Source organism: Rhipicephalus sanguineus, chromosome 1, assembly GCF_013339695.2.
Source record: "Rhipicephalus sanguineus isolate Rsan-2018 chromosome 1, BIME_Rsan_1.4, whole genome shotgun sequence".
NCBI classification, from domain to species: Eukaryota; Metazoa; Arthropoda; class Arachnida; order Ixodida; family Ixodidae; genus Rhipicephalus; species Rhipicephalus sanguineus.
This window is the reverse complement of record NC_051176.1, coordinates 222,334,806-222,354,032: the sequence shown is the minus strand read 5'-3', so window position 1 is coordinate 222,354,032 and position 19,227 is coordinate 222,334,806. Positions and strand designations below refer to the sequence as shown.

General features: G+C 46.6%; 1 protein-coding gene and 1 non-coding gene across 2 annotated transcripts in view; one reads left to right on the top strand and one right to left on the bottom strand.

The window, feature by feature from the left end:
• Positions 1-19,023, bottom strand: part of LOC119381634 (transmembrane channel-like protein) — a 59,843-nt gene extending 40,820 nt beyond the window's left edge. Inside the window, 1 exon segment of the mRNA XM_037649411.1 lies at positions 18,745-19,023. The gene's annotated coding sequence lies outside the window, so the exon portion shown is untranslated.
• Positions 14,268-14,339, top strand: Trnar-ccu (transfer RNA arginine (anticodon CCU)). The gene has a single exon. It is a non-coding gene; the product is annotated as a tRNA-Arg (tRNA).
• Positions 19,024-19,227: the final 204 nt, after the last annotated feature.

Below are 19,227 nucleotides of genomic sequence, written 5' to 3'. Positions count from 1 at the left end.
AGAGAAACAAGGAAGGAAATCCTGCTCCGCTCTTCCTTGAGGCTTGGCACCACTATAGTGCGAAGCTGCTGTAACTTTTTTGCGAATCGCCAGAAAACTTCTCTTATGTGCGAGGGAGAAGATATGACGGGCATGACAGGACTGCACTATAAAAGAAACGAATGACATCATTTTGGGGTCGACATAAGATGACCGGCTGTAATGGGGAGAGTCTATTTACACCTCAAACGCTCGGGGTCACGTGACCCTAGCAGTAACGTTGCGGATGGCAGAATGGCACGTCGTTGTCGACCCTGGCTGTGGCAGTATAGTTATGCTGGCAAAATAGTGCAAACGGCGAAGCGGCACGACGTACGATACTCGTCCCCCAGTGTCACTGGCGAAATAGCGATACTTATGGAACGCCAGGCAGAACCTTGCCTTTTATTCATATTATACGAAGGTGGTGTGACGTGTGTTGCGCAGATGCCAGAGATTACTTGCTATACCGCAGAAACTTATGATTCATAACGCTGTATTTGCTTCCCAACTGCGCTATTGGCCTCGTGTGCGACCGATGGCGGCGCTGCGAACGGCGCCTGTATGACGTCAGAGCGGGGATTCGCGCGCTTTCGTCTGCTACGTAGACCCAGCGCCGTGTTGAAACCGCCGTTGTGGTAAATCTCAACAAAAATGCAGTTCAGTTGGTTACCTTGCATATGGTGGCTACTGACGCTATTCGAACAACGGTGGGTCTGCTTTTAACGTTCATTTAGAACTACAGCGCTTTGTTTCGTAGAACTGCGGCCGCTTGTCTCCGCGGCGAGTGCTGCGCAATGGTGAAGTACTGCTCTGTGCCCCAGTGTTCTTCGTCCGCTCGTGAAAAAGGCGCTAGCTTTCACAACTATCCTAAGGACCCGAAGCTGAAGAAGAAGTGGATAGTCAAGTTCAGAATGGGAAAGCGCCCCACGCCTTCATCGACAGTGTGTAGCAAGCACTTCGCGGACAGACTTCTGCTACCCACCGTATGCGCCACTCTTAGCTAAGCTTGTGACCGCGTTTAAGCGCCTCGCCAATACTTAAGCCTTTATTGCGCGCAGGCTATAAGCAGAGGCGACTTACACCAGGTGCGGCGCCGTCCCATAACCTGCTGCGGAGGCCCCTAGAGAAGGAGCCGACGATGGGGCCTCCGAATCGCCTCGCAGGAAAGCGCGCCTCGTGAGCTCAGCTGAGCGGCGCAGGATATCTGAGACTACAGCTGCACTTGGATGGTGTACATACGTATTTTACTTATGAAGGCAAGCGCGCGCCTAGCGGACTGCTTATCATAAATTCATAATCGAAACCTGTTGCCGCTGTTTAGTGCACATTCTCTAAAAGTTTTCACCTGGCAGTACGGACACTTTTTTAAAAGCGGAGCTCTTTAAGCTTTTCGTTAGGCTGCGTGGCGTGAAACTCGACCCAGCTTGCCTTTGCCACGTTAATCTCTGTGGTCCTGTGCGTGGTATAATCAGCGATTAACTATTTGTTATATTCTAATACCCATGCGACGTCCCTGTGCGATGTTAATATGAACTACGACGTACTATTTTTCTCACTGAACCAACATTACGGGACAAACTGCGATCATACAGGCGCCGGGGGTGTGCAACAAGGCGGCACTTGCGCACTTGTTTGCAGAACGAGAGCTGCGACGGTGATGCGATCTCCGTTGACGGCCTCGACCGCGCATTCAACAACGTGGCCTGCGTCGTACACCACCTCGCCCACGATGAGGCACCGCGACCTACACGTACACGTACAAGGGTACAAGCTTTATCTACATACAGGGTTGCCACTGACTTTCGAGTAAATGTCGCCAAACGACGAGCAGAAAGTCGCCAAAAGTCGCCATTTTTTACGAATTTCGCCAAAAAAGTCGCCATTCTAGATATGTGCGGCATATCCTAGTAATAAGAATTTCCACTGATGTATAGCCCCGTAGAATACAGTGCCATTCAAAGCCCTTAAAGTATATTGACATTTCTCAATGCCAGGCGCATCGCCCCTTCACCATGGGAGTGCTTGGTGCACCTGGTTCTCCGACTAGCCGCAAGATGTGCGCGGAGGCGCAAGTATGAAAGGATAAAACGCTCATGATATCCTTCCATCCCTGTCCGCTCGTTTCAAAGGTAAAAGTGTGGTAAACCTTAGGCGAAAGCCGCGAAGGCGTTGTTTGTAGACAGCTTTACATCCCCTCATATGAAAAAAAGGATTAACAGGTTTATTGAAAGTAGTAAGATAGAATTCTTACAGGTATCGTTCATAGTGAGTCTTATGCCTTTCAGTGTGAACTAATATGATACCGGACGCCACTGTCCCTTTCATATATAATCACTTATATCTACCCGCGTCAATCCAGTGCGTTATAATTGAACAGGTAGACATTGTAAAATGTTATATAGCAATTGTTTTCATTGCACACGTCCACCGAGAACAGTAGAAAATGCCTGAATAAATAATTTTTTATTGCACGAACACCCGCGTATCCGCCCATCTTCGCTATACGAGCTCGATCAGGGGATACTGCAGTGGTGAATAGGTCGCCAAGCTATTCAGAATAGTTGGAGCTTTGGCGGAACAAATGGCCGGAACACACGACCAACCCGTCATCTAGCCCCTTCAGAAGCGAAACTTTAGCGAAGCTCTGAAGCATCTAGATGAATCTAGATGAATTGAGTTAGAAGCATCTAGATGAATTGAGGAGATACACACGAGTTACAGGACGGACATACAGAACGGCGCGCAATGTGCACCTCAAAACCCAGAAAAATACAGAGAATAGTGCCGCTCATTCGTTGGGAAGGCACTGAGCTTAGGATGCATAACTCAGTGGAGACCTAAGCTGAAAATCGCCAAAAATTCGCCATGTCGCCATTCATGATTTTAGGTCGCCGCCACGGGCCTCTCAAATTCGCCAATTTGGCGAAAAGTAGCCACCATTGGCAACCCTGTCTACATACTTGTAGATGCTGGAGAACGGCACGCTTACTGAAATATCGAAAGAAACACCCAAACTAATAGTATCGTACGGCGGAAACAAGATAACGAGCGAGAACACTCACACATAGTTTCACTTTCTTACCAGCAATGCGGTCGGTGGTAACGACGCAATCGTCGGCCATCCGGGGATTTATTGGCCCTGTTGATTGGGCCGCAACTAAAACAAGTTCACGATTACACTCGAAAACATTCGTTGCAGGCGTTAGTTGACCGTCGCGAGGCTGTTCGTTGGACAGTTCCCGCCTGAAGCAGACGATCTGCATACAGAAGCAGCGGCTGCTGCAGCGCGGTTGAGAGCGGAGTCCCCGCTACGATGTCACACGCGAGAGGGCGCCACTGCAAGATCTCGAGGCCAATTGCCATCTCTTTCAGGGGCGTAGCCAGAAATTTTTTTCGGGGGGGGGGGGGGGGGTAAGCATACTTTATGTATGTTCGTGCGTGCGGTTTGTATATGCGCGTGTATATGTACGCAAGCAAAATTGGAAAGTTTCGGGGAGTTTGAACCCCCCAACCCCCCTCCCCTGGCTACGCCCCTGATCAAGTTTGGCCAAATAGTACAAAGAAATCGTTAGGAAATCTAGTTTCACTCCAGTAGCAAACTTTACGCACTATTTCAGACATGCCTTACAATGCACACATGCGTGGTGTATTTCTGAAATCTTGTATTTTACGAGTAGACCCCCTTTAAGCGTATCAACTTTGTGTGTTCTTTCAAACGTGATATGATTAAGGGTACTGCCTATATAAGAAACATTGCAAACTCAAAGCAGAATTCATTTTTTCGCCTAAATCGATACACTGAACAATGGGCAGTTCCGCGCCCACGCACTAATTACGCACTTCAAACACTCCCCTACTATCCTCTCACAATACTAAACAAATATAATCTATGCGATGAAAACATACGCTTTGTGTGCAAACGGCATATATTTCTGTGAATATTTTTTTGTTTTTGTTCTCTTGAAAAGTGTTTCTTTGCCACTTCAAAGTTGAGATTTCTGTTCTTGCGTATGTATTTCTTTTTTTTATTCACATCTGCAATGTGTATTGAATGTTTTTCCATGTCGCTGCCCGTTCACGAGGAGGCGGGACCAGTCAAGCTGCCGTTGTGCAGCTTTTCCCTCGTCACTTATCTACATGAATGTGCTATCGTGAGCACTATGAAAGATAACACGCGAGCGGTGCGTAGCCTCGAACCCGACGTTCGGCGATTCGCGGCGGCGGCTGACGGAAACAGGGTGGAAAGGGCGCTACCATTCCGCTAAGCCAGTGGTTCTCAAATGGGGGTCGGCGGACTCCAGGGGGTCCGCAAAGTCATTGTTGGGGGTCCGCGAAACCCGTCCTAAAATATATAAAAAAAACGTGTTTCTTTAGAGCCACACTATGCCCCGCAACAACGACCCGACTGTTTTTTTTTTGTATGCTTTACCGCATAACATTCTTTCATTGCGGCGGAGCTGACTTATGTTTCTATTTCGCAGTGACTATTCTGTGGTCCAGACCACAGAATAGAGTGCAGCTTTATTCTGTGGACCAGACCACAGAATAGAGTGCAGCTTTATTCTGTGGACCACACAATAAACTTGCGTGCTGTGGGCTGTGCAGAAATGTCCTGTAGCCCAAGCAGCCCACTTCTCTTGACGACGGTTTTCTGTCACAAATTGCGAGGGTTCATTCTGTGGTCTGGTTCACAGAACAGGCACTGTTAATGCCCTCAGAAGGAACTGAACCCACCCCATGAAGACTTCGATTTGCCAACGCTCGAGCTCCCTTGACGACAGCTTCTCTCGCGAATCTCAATATGTGATCGCCGTTTTGTGAATCGCTATTGAAGACGCGTATCATGTATGCGTGAAAGATTCCAATGTTTTGACATATGCCAGTATTGATATCTGCCGCAGATAAACTTGTTATTGTAAACGGAAGCAGCAAAACGATGATAACAAATGACAGCGGTTCTAAAATTTCGTGAACCTGATCTATCGCGTGCGGTACACTAAAGTCACTTTCGCCACAGTACGTTTGTGTCATGTAAAAAAATTGGCCGCGTATCTGCGTGCTTCGCTGCAAATGTCGTGTAAAGACGATAGAAGAGGCGCTGTGTGAGATATGGACGCCATCTGGCAATACGTCGGGAAACATGAGTGCTGTGTTGCGTGCTGGTAGTCCCGGCGCAGCAGCAGGTGAAGACCGGCGGTGACCAACGCGACCGGCGGGGACGCCAGCCAGCCCGAAAACGCGGTTTGGCGCGAAGCGCTGAAGCAGAGAAACGTCCGCACTCAACGAGTACTCTCCACACACTCTTTTATTTACACGTCGCCTGGGTAAAACAGGAACGCCAGAGCGGCGCCCACAACCAGCAGCCTGAAGGCCGCCCACAACGCTGCTTTTTCATTTTTTAAATATTTTTTTTTCACCTTCTTGGCCTTCTCAAAACTAAAGTTTTTCAACACCAACCCATGGCATTCGTACAGTGCAATACAGAACCGAAACCGAAACACAACAATGAGCTCGTGCGAAGGGCACGGAGGAAGGCAAATTTCAGCGCAGTCGCATTTTCAGCTTTGTTGAAACAGCGCTCACTAGACGACGACGAAATAAAAGAAGGCACAGGACAGGCAGCGCCTGTCCTGTGCCTTCTTTTACTTCGTCGTCGTCTAGTGAGCGCTGTTTCAACAAAGATGAACGCATACCAACTCGCTCAAGCTTCCATTCTTATGCATTTTCAGCGCAGCTTAAGAAACTAGGGTCCTTAAAATTACGTATGTATGCATTTTCTATTAAAGGAACACGCCACCTAATACTTACCTAGTGATGTTGCACCTCAGATATGCATGATATTTACTTTTTGATCGACAACGTTCACAAGTATGAACAGCTGTACCAGTTCAAGACGGCTGGCCCTTGGGCAAGTGGTTCAACTTTGGCCGAGTGGCTGAATCGAGGGACGTGCCGACAAACAGAAAGACAGAAAGACAGACCAAAATTTCTGCGTTTAAGTTCCCCAAGAAAGACTATCGTCTTTAAAAGTGCACTAACATTTGCACGGGAGACACGTATTGAGCAATCCTTCTGAATGGGCGCGGCCATAAATCACCCGTAAAAGAACGCTAACGCCACCGCGAAAAGAAAACAATAATAACAAATGACAGCGTGCATAAAATTTTCTGGCCTTGATCCATCGAGTAGGCAACGCTTAATTAAGCCACTTTCGCCGCAGTACACCTGTGTCAAGCAAAAAAAAGCGCAATAAGATTGGCGACAACCTACTAGTTGTCACTGGACACAGCACACTTTGTCACTTAATTAGATACACTTGCACGCGCCGTATAATTGCGAGTACTTGTATGATCGTCAACGTCTGAAAACTTTACAGAAACAGCTAAAGTAGCCCCTTGCCAATCTCAGTGCACTTTTTTTTTTTGCACTTTTCTTGCACGACACTAGTGCACTGCGGTGAAAGTGACTGAAGTGTGTCCTGACGCGAGAGATCAGGGCCAGGAGGGCCAGAGTATTTTAGTAGTGTCGCCCTTTGTCGTTATGATCCCCTTCTCGCGGTGGCGTTGACGCTGTTCTTAAGGAGATCTGTGGCTGTGTTCGCACAACCGGGGAGATCGCTCAAAATTTCAGTCTCCCGTGCAGATCTTAGTGCACATTTTCTTTTTGCATGACACAAATGAACTGTGGTGAAAGTGACTTAAGTCTTCCGCACTTGATAGATCAGGTCCAGAAATTTTTAGAACCGCTGTCATTTGTTATTATACGCCTTCTTTTTGCTCCTTCAATTCACGACAAGTTTACCTGCTTTGGCATGTCAGACCAGCAAGCATGCCAAAGGTGGGCTTCGCCTTCGTATTTCGAACCTTTCACGCATAAGCGTCTTCCATCTCGCGTACTATGCCCGGAAATGGCCTCCTTGGTCCGGACTGCGAGCGAATATTGCGATTCGCGAGAGAAGCTGTCAAGAGAGGAGGGCGCAGTGCTTATTCTGTGAATTAGACTACAGAATAAACCCTACCAATTTGTGAGAGAAACTCGTCGTCAAGAGAGGTGGGCTGTTTGGGCTACAGCGATGTCTGGTGCGCACGGTCCACAGCACCAGTCTCTTTGGTGTGGTCCACAAAATAAAGCAATTTATTTTGTGGTCTAGTTCACAGAACAAAGCTGCAGTTTACCCTGTGGTCTGGTCCACAGAATAGATTGGGACTCTATTCTGTGGTCTGGTGCGCAGAAACCGTCGTCAAGAGAGGTGGGCTGATTGGGCTACAGAACATTTCTGCACAGCCCACAGCGCGCAAGTTTATCGTGTGGTCCACAGAATAAAGCTGCACTCTATTCTGTGGTCTGGTCCACAGAATAAAGCTGCACTCTATTCTGTGGTCTGGACCACATAATAGTCACTGCGTTTCTAATACTCCATGAGATAGCTGTAAAGCTTTTGTGGCAGCTTTCTACGACATATGAACGCGAGCATACGTTTTCTAGTCTTGCATACTTGACGAGAAAACATAGCTAGGAAAAGGTTGACTGTGGCTGCAGACCGCGCAACTCATTTACAAGCTGTTGAGATCGAATTGGCACGGCACATTAGTTGGACGATTATTTGCCAGGGAGAAATAAAAGGCACCTATTTCATGCTGCATGTTGTGCTAATTTATGAACCCCCCCCCCCGCCTTTTCTCTCACTGCAAGGTGTCCTTCATTACTTCCACCAGTCCCCAAGGGGTCCCCGGAACATACATGGCTGAGATCCACTGCACTAAACGTTGGTACTCCCGCCTCGCTAGTGCTGATACAAAACGGCAGCTGACTGCTTGTCACCGGCCGCTGGCGGTGGTACGGTGGGAAAACGAAGCAGTGCGCGGCGATCGCTTTTATCTGTTAATCCGCTCGTTTGCTCGTGTGTGCGTGCGTGCGTGCGCGTGCGTGTTACACACGCACGCACGTACGCACAACGCAACAAGCGCTGCAATTTAAAGCCGTTATCTGGATAATACGTTCCACGTGTTGTAAAAGCAGACGCGTGGTGGGAGTGGCAACAGTGCACAGAAAAGCGTTGCTCCTTCCCCCGTATTTTTAGCAGCGCCATCCAAGTGTCAATCGAATTCAGTTTTTAGGCTATTCGCCACGCGCTCGCGTGTTCCCTCTCATAATGCTCACGATAGTATTTATGAGGTGAAATAAATTCAAATACATAGTGGCGTTTCTGTTCAGGTCACGTGACCACGAGCTGTTGAGGGGCAAATAGACTCTCCTGCTGTGGTGAGTAAACCTTTCACAACCTGCGCCTGTCGCCCAAGCCGTCGTCTGCTACGACACGATACCCAGCGTAGGTATCGCCACGGCTACGTGATACCTTCAGGTCAAGCTTAAGGTGCCTCGCGAAATATGACCCACTAGGTTAGTAGCATCATTTATCTCGGTTCTAAAGCCTCGTTTAATAGGCATTCCTCGTCAAAGGGCTAACGATTTGTCTAAAGTAATATCATACTTGATACTGAGAAGTATGAGTGAGTGAGTGAGTGAGTGAGTGAGTGAGTGAGTGAGTGAGTGAGTGAGTGAGTGAGTGAGTGAGTGAGTGAGTGAGTGAGTGAGTGAGTGAGTGAGTGAGTGAGTGAGTGAGTGAGTGAGTGAGTGAGTGAGTGAGTGAGTGAGTGAGTGAGTGAGTGAGTGAGTGAGTGAGTGAGTGAGTGAGTGAGTGAGTGAGTGAGTGAGTGAGTGAGTGAGTGAGTGAGTGAGTGAGTGAGTGAGTGAGTGAGTGAGTGAGTGAGTGAGTGAGTGAGTGAGTGAGTGAAAACGTTTATTAAAATAAAGAGAAACCGCAGTGCCCTTCGGCGGGCCCTGGGCGTGGGTGGAGTCCTCGGTACAGGAAACCATGAGCCGCGGCCGCACTGCGCGGTCTCGCGATCAAATCGAGCCGGTCCCGGGTGTTCACGCTAGACAGAGAGTTCCCACTGATTGATGGAGGCTTTCGCGTACTTTTTTTTGTGTGCAGTCTCTATTCAATGACACCGCTTGATCCTGGCTGTTTGTCACATCAAAGCCTTCTGATTTGGTCTCAGAGCGGTAAATATCCCCTACGCTTGATTTTTTTTTTTTTCGTGTGGATGTGCACTCACGCACACTTACGCTACATTGTCATTTGAAGCAATGTGTTTGTAGCGGATCAGCCTAAATTGCGTAGTGTAAGCTGTATTTCGGGGAGCGCGTATATGTTAGATGGTCAACTCCAATCCAGCCGAAAAAACAGTGGAATCTCTTGATAGGCTTTATTGATGGCTAACTAAAATGCTGTGCAGTTTGTGGTAGCATGCGGTTACCCTTCACGTAATATGACTACATGAAGGATTAGATGTACATTTTATTGCATGAAGAAGTGGAATGCAACGCTAACAAAAAAAATATATAAAGTATATGCCGCACTGCTATGGACCATTTGCATGGCTAAATTTTTTTCATCCAGTCATATGACTTCGAGTTCATAATTTTCCTTTTAAATACCCAATATGTTCATTTCATTCATGTCAACAGCACTGAGCTTATCGGGTGAATTCCAGGGTCAGTATTGTGCATTGTGTTAGAAAATCAATGGAAGTAGAAAACTCAAGTTGCCCGAGATGAACAAAAAAAGCATAGCCAAGATCGGCTATTATCGGACCGGCCTACATGGCGTGACTGAGTCACGGCAACCGAAACCACACCGCTGTTCTTTGTTTCGTCGTCGCCATGTTTTTCGTAAAAGAGTGGTTCGGGCCATTCTAAAGATTTGGCCGTATACGCAGGCTACTTTTTCGAACATTTTTGCTTCGTGAATTCACTTACGGGCGTTTTTCGGTTACGCTAAAGAAATATCGCCACTGCATCACGGTCGCTGACATATCACTATTTTCGGCTTGGAGGATGCATTCAATATTTCGACCCATACGGATTTGCAGCAACATAAATGGCTAGATCGTTCCTGAGCTTGTACATACGGAACTGCAAGATGTATACATAGCTATTCCTCCACGGTTTCCAGACAACCTGTAGCAGTGTTCGGAAACATACGATGGGAAACCAGATAAGTTTATATGAGCCGATAATAGCCAGGTTTTTGACAGAAAAATTAGGGAAGAATGATTACCGAGTAAAAACAAAAACGACTCGATCGTGTCATAATGTTTTTAATGATTTGAGCATTGAAATCTAAGCACACAAGCGTTCAGCATTTTGCTTTCATCAAAATGTGGCCAGGATTCAATCCCACCACCTTCGGGTCAGCAGTCGAGCACCATAACCACTGGCAGAGGAAGGCCGTTCCAACTGCGCGATGTAAAAATTACACGACGCGAAGGCGACAGTGTGTGTGTGTGTGTGTGTGTGTGTGTGTGTGTGTGTGTGTGTGTGTGTGTGTGTGTGTGTTTGTGTGTGTGTGTGTGTGTGTGTGTGCGTGTGTGTGTACACACACGCGCACTTTGGCGAGCAACATTTAGTGGATGGCCTGCACGCAGCAATATGCGTGAAGGTGGTAGAACATGAGGTGCGCGGCGAAGAAACCTGATGTAGAAATTATGGAATAACGATAAGCTCACGATACGGCGACGACCCACTAGCGTGTCCAACCAGAATCTACTTTTAATGACGAAACGCTGAAATCATACGAGCAGGGCGAATGAACGTACCCGGTTACTGATGTAAATCTGATGAGAATACCATATGAATGAAACGTATTCCAGTTTCGACCTAACCAATGTTTCATATTCTGGAACTTTTACGTGCTCAGGAGCATTAATTTGCGGAGGTCGTGGTTCAAAACTCGAGGTTTCGTTAGAAGATTATGTTAGCATAGTCACATACGAGCCCCAGTTGAGGTCGTGTGTGGTCGTAATGCTTAAGCTTTTAATTGGGTCCGCAGTGTCGATGGGGATATTAATAATTGTAAAAGGAAAGTGATAATCATTACGGCTGCGGAAAATTGACATATACTATTTACATTTATTAAGGTTTTGGGCCATTAACCATTGATCACGCCAGTCTTTAACGCTATTCAGGTGATTCTGCTGAGAAGTGTGATCACTATTGTTAGTGATAGATCGATAGATGACGCAGTCGTCGGCAAACATTAAAATGGGAGAAAAAACATGCAATGGTAGGTTGCTTATGTATATTAGGAACAACAGGGGACCTAAAACTGCCCATTTGAGTGCGCCTGATGTTACAGAAGGAACTCAGAATACTGACGGACTATGATCGTTTACTAAGAAATTATTTCATCCATGGTAGGGCGTTGACGTGGAGGTTCAAGTGAAAAAGCTTTAATACTTATCGTTGAGCTACCTTATCAAACGGCTTCGCAAAGTGAGGAAAAATGATATCGGTTACAGTGTTAGTGTCAAGATTTGAGTAAAGCTCGTGAGGAAATGTAGTTAAGTGTCACATGAGAGAGCCTCATGGAAGCCGTGCTGCGAAGGATGGAAAAAGTTATTACTATTTAGGAAATTCATTACGTGCGTCTTCGCAAGTGAAATACTTTTTCGCAATGACGGCATTAATTCTAGGTCCAGTAAATCCGAGATCTTTCGTGTTCAGCCACGCGCTCGCGCGTTTTGTAGGGGAACTTTTTTTTGCGTTTGAAAAGAACCGGGCAATGATATTCTTATACTGGGAAACCTTATTTGACACATGCATGATGAATGATGTCGATGTCTGAATCACTGGCAACACAGTGATACAATACCTTTGTATCTATGGCTTTCACGATAGCCTTACAATCCTCGCCCCGCAAACAAATTCCTTTCAGTTCAACATTGTTCATTATTGAGAACCGATATAACTCAATTACACGGTTTGTTAGAGAGTCGTTTTGTTCGTTAGTTTTCTGACCACATAAGCGTGGACTTTTCCGTCCTGCGCTCTTCCACGAGAGCGTTCAACCCGCTGAAGCCCCAGATTTCAGCGCTGAGAAATAGGACTGAATGCTTCGAAGTTCGCTTGGTATCTTTCCGCAATCTTGCTGCCGAGAGTGCTTATTGTACGTAACCGATTATATGTAATTTATTACTTGTAATCAATTACATTTTCTTGTTTTTTTTTTGTAATTGATACATAACTTTATTCGGTAACGGTCGCTGTAATTCATTTACTTTGTCTTCTGTAATAAACTCATTGACGCCTCATTGGCACCCTCATTGCCAGCCTCATTGGTAGCCTAATTGATCGCATGTTTCGACACGCAGACATCAGCGCACCGTATTTGTTTCATCACGCTCACAGCAGAGTCGCGCGGCCTGTATTGTCGGCACGTGCCGCATTCGGCAAGCCTTGGTTTCGGTTTTCGTTTGCAATCGATAGATCCCAATCTTTGTTCTACAAGTTCGCCTTCTGAGCCCTGGCGTTTGCAATGTCACTGAAAATTCGTTGCGTCGTGGGAAGACGTGGCGTGGAGACTATGCGTACATGTGTCACTAATCCCGTTAATGGGGACGGCAATCGCCGGGCGGATTCTAAGGGCTGGCGTCACGGCCCTCCGAAAACGCACCACGAAAGCGCGGACAATTTAGAGTTGGTCCTTTGGTGCGCCAGCGAACGCCGGTTGTGGTCCAAAGACCGAGTCAGAGCCGAGAGTCGATAACACAAACGAAAACGAAATATATTCTCAGTTAAGGCAATACAAATAATACAAACACATGCACACTCGGCTGGTACCAGTTACAACTTCACAATATAACTCAGATGGTGTTTACACAACGGGAGCTAAACAAACAGATCACACGCAATAAATGCAATCGCATGCATTAAAACTATTCAATGATCGTTGAAGTCCTGAATAAACAATGGCGTATCCAGTCCACAATACTTGGACGGTAATCGAATGCTTCTCTTCAAAGAAACACTCACGCCAGCTCCAGCGTTGATCGTCGTAGCTCAACCGTCGTCGTGACTTGTCACGGCTCACACGGCGTCGTCATCCAATTCTTCCAAATTGACGATCGGCCGACCGCACACCATCATAAACACGTCTTCTTTGGCTAACGGAGCCACACTTCGCATAACTTCACCATCACCGGGCCACTCCTTCACTGACCTCTCGACTCCTGTCTCGACTCTCTCACTGACTGCACTACTCTGCCTGCACTACTCGACTCTCGTCGTTTGCACGCTTTTATCCCTTCTTCCCTGGTTTCTAGAAGCGTCGGGAGAGTTCTTCCGCGTGCAGTACAGCCGAGGCTACAGAAGGGGCGAGAGCTTTCTCGTAGGTTCGAATCGCGGCGGCATCGCTCGCGGATGCGTCCCCCCCCTCCTTCTAGAAACATCCAGGATTTGCCGGGCGTTTGATCGCGTCGTCTGCGCCTGGCTCGATTGGGTGAGGAGGATGCGGCGCGCCGGCGTCTTTTGATGCTTGTTTTTTTCGTCTTTTCGCGCTTCTTGGCGAGCGGTTCGCGCCGTTCTGTCTCGTAGCAGTTTGAAAGCGGCCTCGCGCGCGCTTTATAAACCGCTAATTTGTGACAACATGCAAGCCCTGACGTTGCACAAACACGCCGTATGTTTTACAAGAAAATTGGTGCGAGGCACTACGTAACTGCAACTGCCATTTTCTGTCTTTTGTATGAGTATTTCATTATTATGGCGGAGGTTTATTCATGCCCTAAAGACCTGCGCACGCAGCATCGCAGTTAAAAAACTCGCCTCTCTGGCACAAGGTATCCGGTACGATACGCGGTACTGCCTAATTGCGGGATATTTTAGTGTGATCCGTTAAACGTGCTGCAAAATTGCGTTAAAAAGCGAGTTCTCTGGTTTGACCAGGCAGATTAATGCTTGGCCCGAAATTGGAAGCGGCATAAATGTAACTGATTACCTTTTAATGAAGGAAAGAAGATTACTTTTAAGGGCTCTAACAGACAGCAATGCCAAGGAAAGTATAGGGGGTGTTATTTGTAGTAATTAGAATATAAATGTGAAGAAAGTAAAGTCCGTTAGTTCTCATTAATATTGTGTCTAACAAAGATAAACGAGCCCTTAGAAAAATCATCTCCTTTCCTTTATTCATGGCGAGGGTCTCGTCCTGGCAGACATGATGCCTTCAGGTAGTATGCGAGGGATTATTGGTCAGTTGCCTGCTCGTATATAGATCACGTGCTACGTGACGTCATAAAGGCAGAAAAAAGAGTGTTCCACACTCGCCGCCATGGCTGAGACTGGCGCTGACTGACACTCCTAAGTTTCAATCTACATATATACCCTATAAAGTGGACGGGGAGATGACCGCCGCCGTAGCTCAGTGGTAGAGCATCGGACGCCTTATTCGAAGGTCGCAGGTTCGGTCCCTGCCGGCGGCAGGTTATCTTTTCGTCCACTTTACTTTCTTCACATTTATATTCTAATTACTACAGATTACCTTTTAGTAATTCATCAGTTAATTTCGAGAGGCATAATTAATAACTGCAATTAGTTAAATTTTTTACTGATGCAATTATAATTTAACTGGCTTTTCTGTAACGTGTACAGGTCTGCTTCCCAGTTCATCGAATCAGTTATTGGACAGGATTCGAGCCCCGCAGATCGTTTAGGAGGTTCCGCTGTCGTAGTACCCATTGTTACAGAATGGTTCAAACAGTGTATAATTCGTCATATTGCCGTGGTCCAAGAATCTTTGCTTCTGAAAACTGTCTCGAGACCAGTTGGCTTACGGATATCTGGAGTGGGTACCACTGGGTGTTACAACGAGCGCAAACGCACAGGACGTGTTCCAGGGTCTCTTCGGTCACGCAAGAGTCGCATGTAGGTGTACACCGCATCGGCCATTTGATGTAGCGAGTATACCTTCGCAAATGCAAACCCCAGGCGGAGGTGCTATAATGAAGTAGCATTAGGGTGAGAAACTTAAGATTGCAGTAGCCGCTTTGAAGAAATAGGAGACAATATTGAAAGCTACCATACGACAAACAAGTTCGTGTGATAGTCCGAGCCAGAAAATCAGGCTTTCCTGCAGCGTCAGTCATTGACAGTGTGATCAGGACCCTTAGGTTTCATTCATGCGTCGTCGGCAAAGTAATTGCTGGTGATGCCACTGAAATATTATGTTGTGTCCTTTTGCTTGATCTTGTGACAATTTCTCATTACTGTATTAATTGTTCATGAGAGCTGTTGCATAGGAAAAACTCCAAACTTTTAAGGGCTGCCTTTGAGTCGCAGAATATAACCCATTTGCGTGGGCGCTCTTGTAAGATGTGCTGTACAGCAACTCTCACGGCGGAAAGCTCTGCCGTCGCAAATGTTGTTAAATGCGACATTTTAAATTTCGAAGTGAAACTGGAAGAGGAGGAGGAGAAGAAAAACGGAAAGACAGGGAGAACTTGACTGACAACTGCACTTGAGGATCTGGCGTAAAAGACCGACACACCACTACAAGTCTGTCTTTGGTCCGAGTATTATGTCGCATGTAATAATAGCAGCGCCGCTTGTTTGTTATCCTAGGTATCGTAAGGTGCCCCTGTGGATTGTCGAGACGTCGCGATTAATATGAAAGCCTCACTGCTGGTGAATATCCTGATAATGCATTAAAGATTGACGATGGCTCCTAAAAATGTTTTTTCAAGGTCTTTGTGAAGACAAGAGGACCAAGTGGTGATTGGGAATGCAGAAAAGACGTCGAATGTGCGCTCTGAGACAATAAACACAAGCGTATCTTGTAATTGGATGACCTCTGCCAATCTCCCCGATGAGCAAAGGTTGGACTTGCAGGCATTGCGAATAGTATTCGCCATATATTCCTCGCAGTGTTTTAACGCAGTCAAAAAAATAAAAATTGCGACGGCTTATTTTTCAAAAGCACGTCCGGCTCTCGACTGTTTATTGAGGCAAAAACACCACCGTGCAAGTTTCTTTTCTCTTCGCCGTAAGAGAGAAGCAAGGATGGGCGGGGAGGTTTGCTACCCTGCACTGGTGGAAGGGCATTTGACAAGCTGGTCGGGTGAAGGGGTGGCCTAGTTATCACGGCGGCTACATGACGATGGCATGATGGGAAGGACGGACCCAAGAAACTCAATTCCGAGTAAGTCACCGAAAAAAATAATGAGAAACTTGGTATGAAAATACAATAAAAAAAAAGACAAATACGCCAGATCATATCGGAACATTCGGCAACGACAAGAGGCGGCGTCAGAACTTTGTCGTTTCGTCCTTACGCTATTCTTGCCTTAACGTGCTCTATCATTAATCTCGCCACATCAGCAATCCCAAAGCGAACGCAATTGTACAAGCACGCTTCTCCCCACACAACTTGCCACTTTTTAGTTACACCTTCCTTCCTGTTTTAAAAGGGCTCTTTGTTCGCTCCTACAAATTAGGGAAGCCTAATTACTGCATGTATTTGCCCCAAATCATCGCATTAAAAAATATTCACCATGCTGCTCGTGCGTATACGGGGAACAACTCCGTTCCATCGGACAATAACTTATAATTTGTCAGTCACCTAAATCTATATCACTGTCACGTTGCTGTTCGGCAACGTTACTGAGTGCACCTAAATACAGCAAGATCATATTCGCGATGCCAAAACAGCAAAGCCGCATGTATTTCATTTTGAGTGGTATACGGTCAAGGATTTACGCGATTGCTCGTATTTGCAAAACTTACAACTGGGGATTCAAAATACCGTTTGCAACTTGAATTGCCTTTGCAGCGGTACTGAGACGTTTTAAAGTTGACCATGAATACTGACTCACAAGCGACCTAATGACGGCGAAACTCCCGCTTGACTGACATAACACTACGACTTCCACGACAGAAGCTGTCTCTCCTCCTCTCCATGCAGGTTGAGTTTCGTCATTCGATTGCGAACTCAAACGTGGCCCCACAAATGAGTAAAATGATAGCGGAAACCTTATCGCTTTCTTTCTTTCTTGGATTTAGAACAACCACATTTCATTCTCCGTTGAGGCCAGCGCTCAGTGCAGACGTTAATGTCGTCATGAATAATATCATATAACTGACAAAATTGCATCACATGCAGTGCAGGTTGTCTCGGAACGACATATCACGACGCCTGCTTTGTGCCAGTGATCGGTGGTTTGGGAAGGGAGTGGGGGAACGAAGGGCAATTTTTCCGGGGCTGCAAATAAATACTATTTAGGATTGCCGCAGCACATGGGGGCTCACATTGTCAGAGTAGCTCTTACGCTAGAATTGTTCGTAAGCAGTGATGCGATTGACCGAAGCCATTTCGGCGCAGCTTCTGGAGCAGCTGAAACCTCACTTCGGAGCAGCATAACCACCTTTTGGAGCAGTTACCTGTCACACATTTTCGAAGGCAAATATTTATGTATCTAAGCCGGAGCAGTTGTACCGCATGTTTAACGAAATCCATTTATGCACACATGCAAGGATGTTTACTTATAATACTCTTAAAGAGGAAATTAGGTCACCGCTCTTAGTTCCTCTGTGGACAGTCACTTTTTTTAGTCCCATGACCTTAGGCCACCTAAGACGTACAAGGAATTCGCTTCATATTTGAAAATGAATCAGCTTTTCCCCGATGCTTTAGTTACAGTACTAGAAGCACAAGCTGTTTAAATTTTCATGCGTCCCATTTCTTGCCGCAAAGGTACTATTCTGATTGCGTTTGTGCTTTCAGAACATAGGCCTTCGTTGTGTGAAGTTCCTGCCGACGTGCTTTGTTGACATAATCGATAGGATCCTGGTTCATGGGCGGTTAATAACATTGTTTAGTAACTTGTCCTTTGTGCTTGAAATCTAATCTGCGCTCCATGAAATTTGCGGAGATGGGAGGGTAAGTGTTCACTGTTGACAAGCTCTGTAGCATCTACTGCTGCCGTGGTCGAGAAGCCCAGGCGAGATATACCGAGATACCATGCTTTCTTAGCAAACTTTCGCAGACCTCTGCAGCACGTGGAATTGTTGGTAAGGTATTCCCATTGTATGTCATTAAAACTTAAGGGTCCTGCATAAAATCTTCTGGAAGTAAACTGGAACAAATAGTACTACAATTTCTTTAAAACAAATGAGCTAAAGCGAAACGGTCTGTTCTCCGTGGACGTACTGCTCACTCTAACCAATAAGTCAAGTAACATTGTTGTCCTACAAAATCTTTTACTTGCACCAACTAGTACTTTTCTCTAACTCGATCCACAACAGTTAAAAACTATTTCATTGAACTTAGTAATGTAATCTTAAAGTATGGTCTACTAGTATTAGAAAACCTCGGTTATGCGGTATGGGCGGGTTGAAATTATTCCGCAGGGTTGTACCGAACAGCTACTTAAATACATAGCACTCACCTGTTTATTCTCGTGAACACACAAGACTACAATGGTAACATGCAGGTATCTTGCGCCCGCAGTCTTTCTCCAAAAGACGGCGAAAAGTCTTTGCGCACGTTTGGCGCAAGTTACGAGATTTTTGCCAAAATGTAGCAGGACGGAGCAGGATTCGCCTATTGGCGCAATTTGCGCAGCTATTACATCACTGCGTAAGAGAAAATTCTGGCCAGTCCTCATGCTCGGCTTATTGGAGATGGCCAGCCAATAGCAAAGCGAACGTACGAACCTTTTTGAATTTGGCGCCTCATCCTTACACACATTCATCTAAAAAGTTCCGAAAAAATGACCCGAAAGCACGAGAACGAAACCAAGCGATCACGCTGGATTTTGCTCTCGGTGCCGCGGCTGGTGAACTTTTGGTTTTCTGTGATGTGACGACGCGTAGTAATTTCTTACAGCTTACCTTGTAATGTGGAGTTGAACCTGCCCACCACTTGTTCGCAACCGCCTTTAATGCTTTCCTTCCGCACTGCCTTTCAAGGCTCTTATTTACTCTCAAAGTAGGAACAAGAACCAAAGACCAGTAGGTGACGCAAACAACGGCTAGATCTGCACTCCCGATGTTGGGCAACAAACTGAGCGCATCTGTCCGAGCGAGCTCTGCCGCCTCCGGTAGATGAGCAGCATGATGGCCCGATGGCGCACTGTTCACCTGTGGTCGTCGCGCGGAGCACTTCGGGAAAGCTTTAGCGGCGTGTCGTGTTCCGAGAAAGCGGCGCACTCGGGAGGAGTGAGAGTGCGGAGAATTGGTCAAGGAGGGAACGAGCGGGTCTCGGGGCCGTAACCCTCTTGCCGTCGCTTCCCGGAACGAGATTCCGCGCGTACGCCCAGCGTCCAGTGCGCACGCGCCGCTCCCACCCGAAAGAGGGTGGAGCTCGACGACTCG